The sequence below is a fragment of the Mesocricetus auratus genome, unplaced genomic scaffold, assembly GCF_017639785.1.
Source record: "Mesocricetus auratus isolate SY011 unplaced genomic scaffold, BCM_Maur_2.0 Super-Scaffold_100691, whole genome shotgun sequence".
NCBI classification, from domain to species: domain Eukaryota; kingdom Metazoa; phylum Chordata; class Mammalia; order Rodentia; family Cricetidae; genus Mesocricetus; species Mesocricetus auratus.
In genome coordinates this window covers 27,028,311-27,037,984 of record NW_024429267.1, presented here as the reverse complement: position 1 = coordinate 27,037,984, position 9,674 = coordinate 27,028,311, and the positions used below count along the sequence as shown (strand labels likewise).

The following is a 9,674-nucleotide window of genomic DNA, read 5'->3' as shown; positions in this document are numbered from 1 at the left end:
AGGCATTCCAGATAGTGGTTCTTTTCAGAACCTTTTTTAAAGGGTTGGTTAACTACCTCAGTAGCAGAGGATTGAACTATACCCTGTCTGTACTGTACATAGAAAATCTTTGTAGATAAAAGCAAGGCTTGTTAAAATATGATATGAGGGTAAGATTTTAATAAACCAAATGTAACATTCTTAGTTGCCTTTAGTTTCAGAGGCTTGTAAGACTTCCTCATGACCATCATAACAGGCCTTGCTTTTGTCGTATTTTGTGGCTGAAAAAGCAGCCTTGCTTCTTCAGATATTGTAGTTATTTGGATGTATAATAGTTTAGCAAGATGTTACTTTTGTAAGACATCAGATGTTCAAAAAAGTGCATCCGAACTTGTACTAAATACTGCAGTGTCCCTTTATAAAAAGTCAGACTAAAACTGACAGTTGTACAGCAAAGCCTGACATTTGGATATTTTGAAGTTTTTTCATAAATCATAGAAATTAGTATATGGCTGTAGTTTAGCTTTTTAGGTAAAAGGTATGTTTCATTAGTGCATTTGTTACTGCTGATCACTATAAAAATGTGAATCAGCTTTCCATTTCTTATGCAGGTCATGATAACTTGTAGAGTAGAGTACAATCATTTGTGCTATGTTTTTAATTTTCTAAAGCACCTTGATGACAGTGAGTGTTCAGTGGTGAAGCATCCTCTATTGAATCACCCTCAAAATTTTTTTGCCAAGTCCTAAGTTGATAGCTTAAAGTCAAAAGTAAAGTTATAGTTTGAAGTAGGACTTGGTATAAAGAAATACCTTCTCCCCTTCCCCAAAGGGATACTGCAGTTATATCACATACCCAATAGGCACCACGATGAAGATCAGAGCTTATACCTAATTAAGGTTTTATACACACCAGTTCCCCAGTAAATGCAAATTTAACAAGAAAATTAGACATGTCATATGTTCAAAATGCTCATGGCAAACAATCATTTTGCATTCCTGCAAATAAAATTGTTTTATACTGTAAGCTGGAGGCGAGTGTAACTTATTTTTGTAATAAAGTTTTTATTTTTTTTATGTGTCATTAATATAAATGTGTGTTAGTATAGAAAATCTTCTGGTTTAAAACTTAGAATTGCACACATTTCATTATGTTCATTTGTACTTACATAATTTTAGAATAGTGGTTGCCAATAGCCTGTATGTTTCCCATTAATTGTTTTTTTTTTCTTTCTTTTTTGTTACTTTAATAAACCATTTTAGTATGTTGTATGTCAGTTACTGGGATAGCTGGGGCATAGAGTGTAATTTAAAATTTGTCAATAAGTATTCATTGGAATATATGTAAATGTGCCTTGCCGGTTGTTGAAACTTACCTACAAAATGAGTATGGGGTGACAAATTTGTTCCTGGTGCTTACTGAAACTTTCTTCCACTGATTTTATATATTACCCTGTGCTTTTTAAAAGTACATCTCTGAAATCTTAGTGTAAGTTTGAGGGCTACACAAAACATGTATATTTCATTCTAACATAGTAAGTATACTTAGGTCGTGGAAAGTGGGTCAATTAAATGTAGCCTTCAGCAAAATTGATTCTCAGTGTAATCCTTGGTGCTGGCACTTCCCAGGTCCAAGGAGTAAAATGATCCCATCTAAGAGGTCATTGCCATACCTATTGGCACTTAACTGTCATACCATTTTTAACGGACACTGTCAAGGTCTTTTAGTTAATTCCTAGATATATTTGTTGGGAAGCTAGAACAGGTTGTTTTGACTTAACTGCATTGTCAAAGTTGAAAGATGAACACTTTTTGTGAGTTCACAAATGTGTTCTTTAAGAAAATATTGAAGTATGGAGCTCTGTGGGTTTCTAAGACTTGGCTTTTTAGTTTGGGGACATGGGAGGGAAAACTGTTAAGAGAAATTGTGAAGAATTGATGGTTATACATAAGGGTAATGTAAACAGTGATGATGAAATATAGACTAAAGTGAAAATACTTGACAGTGTTCATTTTAATGACTTTGAATTTAAGCCATTATACTTACTTTTAAAATTAAATATCATTTGCACTGTTCTGATGATGGGTGCAGTTTTTGAGCAATATAATCAGAGCTAAATATGCATGTAGTGATTAGTGATGTGAACAATTAAGTTTTGAGAAGAAATACTAACCGTGGTATTTTCAAACTTAAATTTCTGTAGTAAAATCAGTAACAAACTCTTATCAGAAATCAAGAAAAACAGGCAATGCATATAAGCATAATTTTGAATGTTGTGTGGCCTATAAAGCAATAATGCAATTTATATGGAATGTCATGGGATATGAGAAATGGAAATGCAAAAATAACTAATCCTTTAGTAAAAATGTCAAAATGTTAAAAGGGGGAATGTTAACTAATGTAGGTTATTGCATTTGTGATTTGTTTATGGGTTCTTGGCTTTGACAGCTTCAAAGAATGGAGAGATGACAAGTTAAATTTTGTATATATTGTCAAGGAAAGGGTCTTTAATAGTTAAGTCCCTTCCTTGAGGTTAAAAGTATATCCTTAAAAGAATTTTGATTGTTGAAAAGTTACCTAACCAAAACAGACGCAAGATTTTGTTTCTGCAGACTACTTGGCAATCAAGTGTTCATAAATTTAGGATATCATTTTTCTAGGAAGTTACTTTGTGAGAACATTGTGTTAATTATATTCTTCCCAAGCATGTTTTTTTTTTGTGTGTGCAAGATTTTTAGTCATTGCAATTGAATCACATGTTAAAAATGAAGAATTCCAAAAGGAATCCCATGCTAAAGATGGCACTTAATAGCATCATGAGAAACTTAGTGATTGCTACAGAACTTTTACTATTTGATGCCAATCTTATTAAACAAAAGTATAAACATTTTCTCATGATAGATTAGGAATATCACTAATGGATTGTTGGGAAGATCTGGGCTATATAATTGTATATAAGATATTTGAAAAGATGTATTTAGTATTAGGATGAGCATCAAACCACATGGGAAAATTAACTTTAGTACAGCTTTTTTGAAATTGCTTGGTCAGAAACAGCAAATAACATCATGTTATGATGACTGTTTGATGGGGAGAATTAAAATATTAGAAGGGCTTCATGCATAAAAAAAGGTAGCTAATCCTAGAGTAAATGGTTGCTCAGGTTTCTAAAAACTCCAATAATACCCTCCAAGACTGTTTTCTCCCCAGTTATTCATAACATAAACAGGAATTTAGCAATGGGTATAAAGTTAATGAATAAACAACTTACTTTAACAATACATGGAACAGACTTCTTGGGGTGATTTTTATGGTGTAGTATTTACTTAGTAATCTTACCACTCAATAGGGCGTGCCACTAAAGATGCTAATTATGACCCAAGGCTCACACAGACGTTTTTTAAAAAACTGAGCCAATGTTTAGATGGACTTTTGGAGTCTGTCACTTTTTAAAAGTTCTTAAAACATAAACTATATTAGCACCACAGTCTGCCTTCAATAATGTACCTAAAATGCTTTTCAGAACCAGAAGAATTCAGTTGGACAACCTTTTTTGCAAATGCAAATCAGTAATACTCTGGGTCAAAGATTACGTTTTTAATATTAACAGTAGTCTGGCAAACATTTAGAAGTCTGACATTGAGAAACAAAAGCTTGTACCTGAGTATTTTAATTAAAAAAATTAGATTTTAGCTAATTTAAATTCTTTTACATTTATTTATCCATAGAATTTATATTTATTTCATTCCTTTTGTCTCACTGAAAGCTGTCTGCAGGCTTTTTGATTTGGATTAGATGTGTGAAGTACTGTCTTTTGCCAAAAACCTCAAATTACCTGTTTTTTTTCCCAACGTAGTGGGTTTGTGCTTGTTTGGAGATCAGTTCAAAAACTATCTGTACTATCTGTACTGCCTCTGATGTTAAGATTTTATGTATAGCATAAGGAAGCTAGCTCTGACTATATTTTCCTAAGAATAAAGACCTATTTTTGTAGCATGTCTTAGGATCTCCAGGAGTCCAAGAATTATTGTGAGTGTCCTCCATTTCATGATTTTTCACTCAACAGCTTTTTAATAGACATTTGGAATCTTTAGAGCTCTGTCGCCTTTTGATCATTCATACATTCAAAGTAACTAGGAAACGGTAAAACAAATTCCCCCAAACACCTCTGATTGCAAGCCACATGCCTGGGAGATGTATAGAATAAAGGTTTTTGGGATGGTCTTCATTTAATTTTAAGTTTTGGAAATATGGTTACATACATACCAATAGATTTATGAACTCCATGATAATTTGTTTTGGGAACATGCTTCACCATGTAGTGTTCTTCTATTCTCCAGTTTTATTTCTGGCAAATAAAATTTCTTTGAAGATTGGAAAATGAGATTGAAGTACCAAATAATTCAGGAGAGGGAAGAAGAAAATGATCTCTTGATAAAATTTGCATTTAGATTACTGCAACTCAGTTTATGTGAATGAATTCTGCTCCATTGCATATTAAAGTCAGTGGCCACATACAGGACTTGTAAGTATATTCAGGGTTTTCTGGCTCCTGGTTCCAGGCTAGAGTTGGAGGTGGGGCTAGGAAGGAGGTAGGGGTGGTTTGAAGTACTTCAGGAACCTTGGTATTTAAATAGCTTTTGATGTAGCCACCCAAGTTGATGTTTATTAATGAGATTATTATTACAAGACATAAGAATGGGAAAGTCCTGGTAAATCACTCGGAAGCCATTTAGATATTAGTATTTTAAATGTCTAAAATGTATTTCTGATACTAAATTTAGTTGTGATTAAAAACAGGGTCACTAGAAGTTGCTTTTTCAAAGTTCAAATGACTTAGTTTGTATTACCATTTAAACTTGATTTCTGATTTGAGAATTACAAAGGTTACATGTAATTTTAATGTGTTGTTATTCCTTTCTTAAACTATTCTGAAAGGATTGTCTGATGAAGTTTCAGCTTGGAGAGAAATTATCAGTTTTTGCTTTTTCATGGAAAGGGTTCAAAAGGATTTGGCAGACAGGCTATTACAACAGATTGCTGAGTAAAATAAGACTTGTTAACAGTAATAAGATATGGAAATTTTATAGATTTCTACATGGCATCCCACAGAAGTTCTGATATTATGTATTGGATCACTTAATAATGCTAAACTTTAAAGTGAGATGAAATTTGAGTAGTCATGATATTTATGCAATACAGGTACTATACTATTTGAATGGCAATCTGCTAAGCCTGGAGGCATATATATCATTATTTAAAATCTAAGGAGATTATCAGTATTTTTATTGGTTATAGATGAGTTAGCCATACATGGTGGCGCATTATAAGCCTAGGTACTGCGGGTAGGGATTGAGAAAGAAGTTCAAAGAGGTAGGAACTCTAATTATAATTGCTTTAACTTATGCCATGACGAATTGAAAAGTGTATGCATTACTTATTCCTATTTATTTTGACTATCCCCTTGGGAATAAAACTAAGAAGAAAAACTCATACCATAACGTTTATGTTGGTACATGGCACTTTCAACTTCTGTTCTATAGTCAATGTATCTGTAGTGTAATGTAGTTTTGAGAAAGAGTTCACTTTTTTCCTTTTGAAATAGTAAAGTCACATGTTAGAAAAATTATTTCTTGGGAATGCTTCAGAATTATTAAGGACAAATGCAACTCCTTTAGACTTTACCATGCCTCTTGGGTTAATATTCATTTGAATAAATTTACACAAATTCTAGCAGATTCATTGGGTTTATGAAAATCCATTTAGCATCTAGGAGTATCATATAAAGGTCACAGAGAGAAGATACTGTGATCATTCTAGTTTGTATGACTTACTGCTTTCTGATCAGTTTACTTTAGTTACATAGTTATAATCATGTTCATTTTTCCCCCCTTTTAGAATGGAAGCCCCTTGAGGGCAGGTCATCTTCGTGCAGTGTTATGCAGGCCCACTCAAAAACAATCTTAAGCACTTTTCAGTTGTAGATAATGGTAAACAATGCAGCTAATTTGTTGTATTGTTGAGTCCATTTCAGATCCTTTGAAATGCTAACACGATATTGTCACTAAGGTTATGAAATTCCATGTTTAAATTGCCAATATGACTTTAAAAAATTCTAAATGGCATTGCTTTTAATTTAAGGACCAAATGCAGTAAGATTTAACTGATTATGTGTTTCATATACTTGTATGAAAGTCACTGTTTACCTTTTCCTATTTGAAATTGGAGGGAAAAATGCTTATAACTCATCCTTATCAGTGACCCTCTGAAAATTCAGCCTATCAATTTTCCCTTAGGAAAGTGTTCACTTTAAGTGTATGGTGCTACAGAAAACCCTTTGTGTTCATTTATGAAGCAGTGGTATTTAAAGACTGAGTTGAAGGCTTTTTTAGTCATAATAATCTATAAAGTTCTTTATGTAGCAGTTTGAATGAGAGGGTAATTAAAGTTTTGAAATCACTGATTTTAACAACATCTATAGTACCACTACTTTTAATTTGGTAAACAATAACTACATCTACAGGAATAGCCTTTTATTTCTACCAATTCTTAGGAGGTAAAAGATATGAAAAAAACCTAGGCTTTAGTTTTGTATAAAAATACTATTCATGTGTTGACAGTTTAGCCTGAATACTGTTTCCTTTTTTACTGAAGATGGGATTCAGGACCTTACATATATGACGCCTGCACTTTGCACCACCCCTGCTGATGATAAGTTAAAACTTACTGGAAAGCACTTAAATAACATAGGCTATGAAATATCAAAGTCAGGCTGGAGAGATGGCTCAGAGGTTAAGAACATTGCTGCTGCTTCCAGAGGTCCTGAGTTCAATTCCCAGCAACCACATGGTGACTAACCATCTGTAACGGGATCTGGTGCCCTCTTCTGTCCTGCAGGGATACATGCAGGCAGAACACAGTATACATTATAAATAAATAAATCTAAAAAAAAAAAAGAAATATGAAAGTCTTCCTATATTCCAGTTCACTTCCAACTCCCATAGTTCTAGTAGTAACATTTAATCTCTTTGTTTTTGTTTTTAGGACAAGGTTTCTTTGTAGCTATGGCTGCCCTAGAACTCACCTGTGGACCAGGCTGGCCTTAAAATCAGATCCACCTGCTTCTGTTTCTTAAGTGCTGGGATTAAAGGTGTGCATCACTATTCCTGGCTTCCTTCCTTCCCTCCGTCCCTCCCTCCGTCCCTCCCTCCCTCCCTCCCTCCCTCTCTCCCTCCCTCCCCTCCCTTCCGCCCTCCCCTCCCTTCCGCCCTCCCTCCCCTCCCCTCCCCTCTCCTCCCATCCCCTCCCTTCCTCCTGCTAAATAGTATTTCCCCTTTTTGGAGAATTTGACTTATGCTAGTATGCATTTATCATTATTGCTAGACAAACATGTGCCAAGCTTAGAAACACATATCTGTAATTACCAGCACCCAGCATGAGACAGTATTGAATTGACAGTATCCTGAAGAATATAATATAGTTAGACAACACATGAAACAATAGCTTAAGTAAACAGCTAATTACTAATCTCTTAATTACTGCTAGTTGTGTTATTTATTTTGTTGTCAGAATTGTTGACACTGATCTATTAGTCTTGTGTGTAAATTGAAGACAGCAAAACAGTATAGCATATAATGACCAATTCTACTATGCCAAAATGGGCCTTTTGAAGGACAAAGCTAAGACGATGAATTAGCTTAATGCATTATCATTTGTATGTGTAGATGCCATTACCGAAGAAGTATGACTTGATTCTCCCCTCCCCTAGTTTTTAGTTACTTTTGATCTTAGTGGGTTCTCATTATTTACTTGCTTATTCATTGTGAGATTATTTTTTTAAATTTATACTGCTGAGTTCTATAGCTTGTACTTCAATTCATTTTGAATTTGTTTTCATGCAGTAACTTGAAATGCTTCGTGATGTATAAACACTCATGGTGGAATATAGCTTTTATACCCTTGCTTTTGTTTGATATTTGGGGATCATTTTTTTTCTCAGACCTTCAGAGTTTTTTGGTTTTTGTTTCTTAAGACAGGGTTTCTCCTGTAGTTTTGGAACCTGCCCTGGAACTCTGTAGACCAGGCTGGCCTTGAATTTAGAGCTCCACCTGCCTCTGCCTCCCTAGTGCTAGGATTAAATATATGTGCCTCCAAGAATGGGCTCAGAGATACTATGATAAGTTTCATTTTATGTAAGCTGTTGTTCAGACTCTTCCAGCCTTCTTCGGGATTCATGTATAGGTCATAACTTAGTCCCATCATGTCCCCTTTTTTTGCTTTCAACATAAGTTTTAAGTTTGTTACTGAGAGAGTTTTTACAAACATGCATGCATCCGCTCACATCGTTTAAGACAGACTGGTCAAGAACTCAAAAATCCTGCTTCTCCCCTCCCTCCCTGATTGCTGGGATTAAAGGTTAGTGCCTGGCCTTTTTTTTGTAGAGTTGAGTTGGAGGCTAGCCTGGTCTATAAAGTTAGACAGTGAAATCCTGTCTAGAAAAACCAAAAAATAAAAAATAAAAAAGACACAGGTGCTCTTCAAGTAAGAAAATCTGGATATAGATTTCAAAGGGGTAGCTGCTTGGTTTGGTCTTTATTTTTTGGTAATTTTTTATTGAATGACTCTGACTGGACTTAGTTTTGTGTTTAAATGTTCCCCTATGACACAGGAACATTTGCATTTCCTTGATTAACTTTTCATAATTTACAGTGCATATGTTGACATTAAGTTAGTTTTAAGTGTACCGTCTAGATCAGTCTTATATTTTAAGAGTGGTCTTACTGTCTAAATCAGACCACAATATCTATTAATAGGTTCTGATTCAGTACTGATTAAGGCTTAGAACCTGTGGTGGGGCCATTTACAGATATGTCATAGATACAGCCTATTCAGCTGTGGACTTTTGCACTCAAGCATTGATTAATCTTAAGTGGGAGAATTTCAACTTGATAATATCCTAAATTGAAAAAGTCAACATTGTTGTTTTTATGCTTCTAATTTTTCTGTTGTTTGGTGGTTCCTTATTTGTATTCATGAAAGAGAAATATTGACAAAGTCTATCCAGTCATAGCCAATTGCCAAACAGAGAAAAAAGTCAAGACTATTCAGGTCTTATTTTCAGATTAGGAGGAGAGGAGTAAGAATAACACTTAATGACAGGAGTTCTCAAACAACTTTGTTAATATTAGTAATGCTGAATTTTGAAAAGAAATGACTGGTAGAGTACAACATGGGGAATGTTACCAGATTTAGTAAGATGTGGTGTCTTACTAGCACTTTAGAGTTCTTTAAAGTACTAGGGAGAGTGGAGCATGGTGTCATATGGAGGGGCAAGTAGATCAGGTGTCCAGCTTGATCTGCAGTGACTTTCAGGACAGCCAAGGACTATTCAAAGAAACTGTCTCCAGAACCAGAAATAAAGAGCTAGGGAGAAGTCTTGGTTCATTCATATAACCCTCATGCCTGGGAGGTAGAGGTTAACCTGTGCTGGCGTTCACATAACTCAGCTCAGTGTGTATGTGTACATGTCCCAAGAATTAAAGATGAAAGTCATCTTTGCTAGAACCAGGTGTTCAAGTCCAACACCTATGTTGGACTAGATGTCTTGATATTCATAGGGATTACCATTCTGCTGGCTCATTTCTCACATGAACTGACAAGCAATAGGTTGCTAAAGCACTATGTAATACAAAACA

The 9,674-nt window shown here is 34.6% G+C and overlaps 1 protein-coding gene across 4 annotated transcripts in view; it reads left to right on the top strand.

The window, feature by feature from the left end:
- LOC101830868 (synaptotagmin binding cytoplasmic RNA interacting protein) overlaps positions 1 to 3,975 on the top strand; it is a 36,728-nt gene extending 32,753 nt beyond the window's left edge. For all 4 annotated transcript variants that reach the window (XM_040739437.1, XM_040739435.1, XM_040739434.1 and 1 more), the window contains one exon: positions 1 to 3,975. This exon is cut by the window's left edge. The gene's annotated coding sequence lies outside the window, so the exon portion shown is untranslated.
- Positions 3,976 to 9,674: the final 5,699 nt, after the last annotated feature.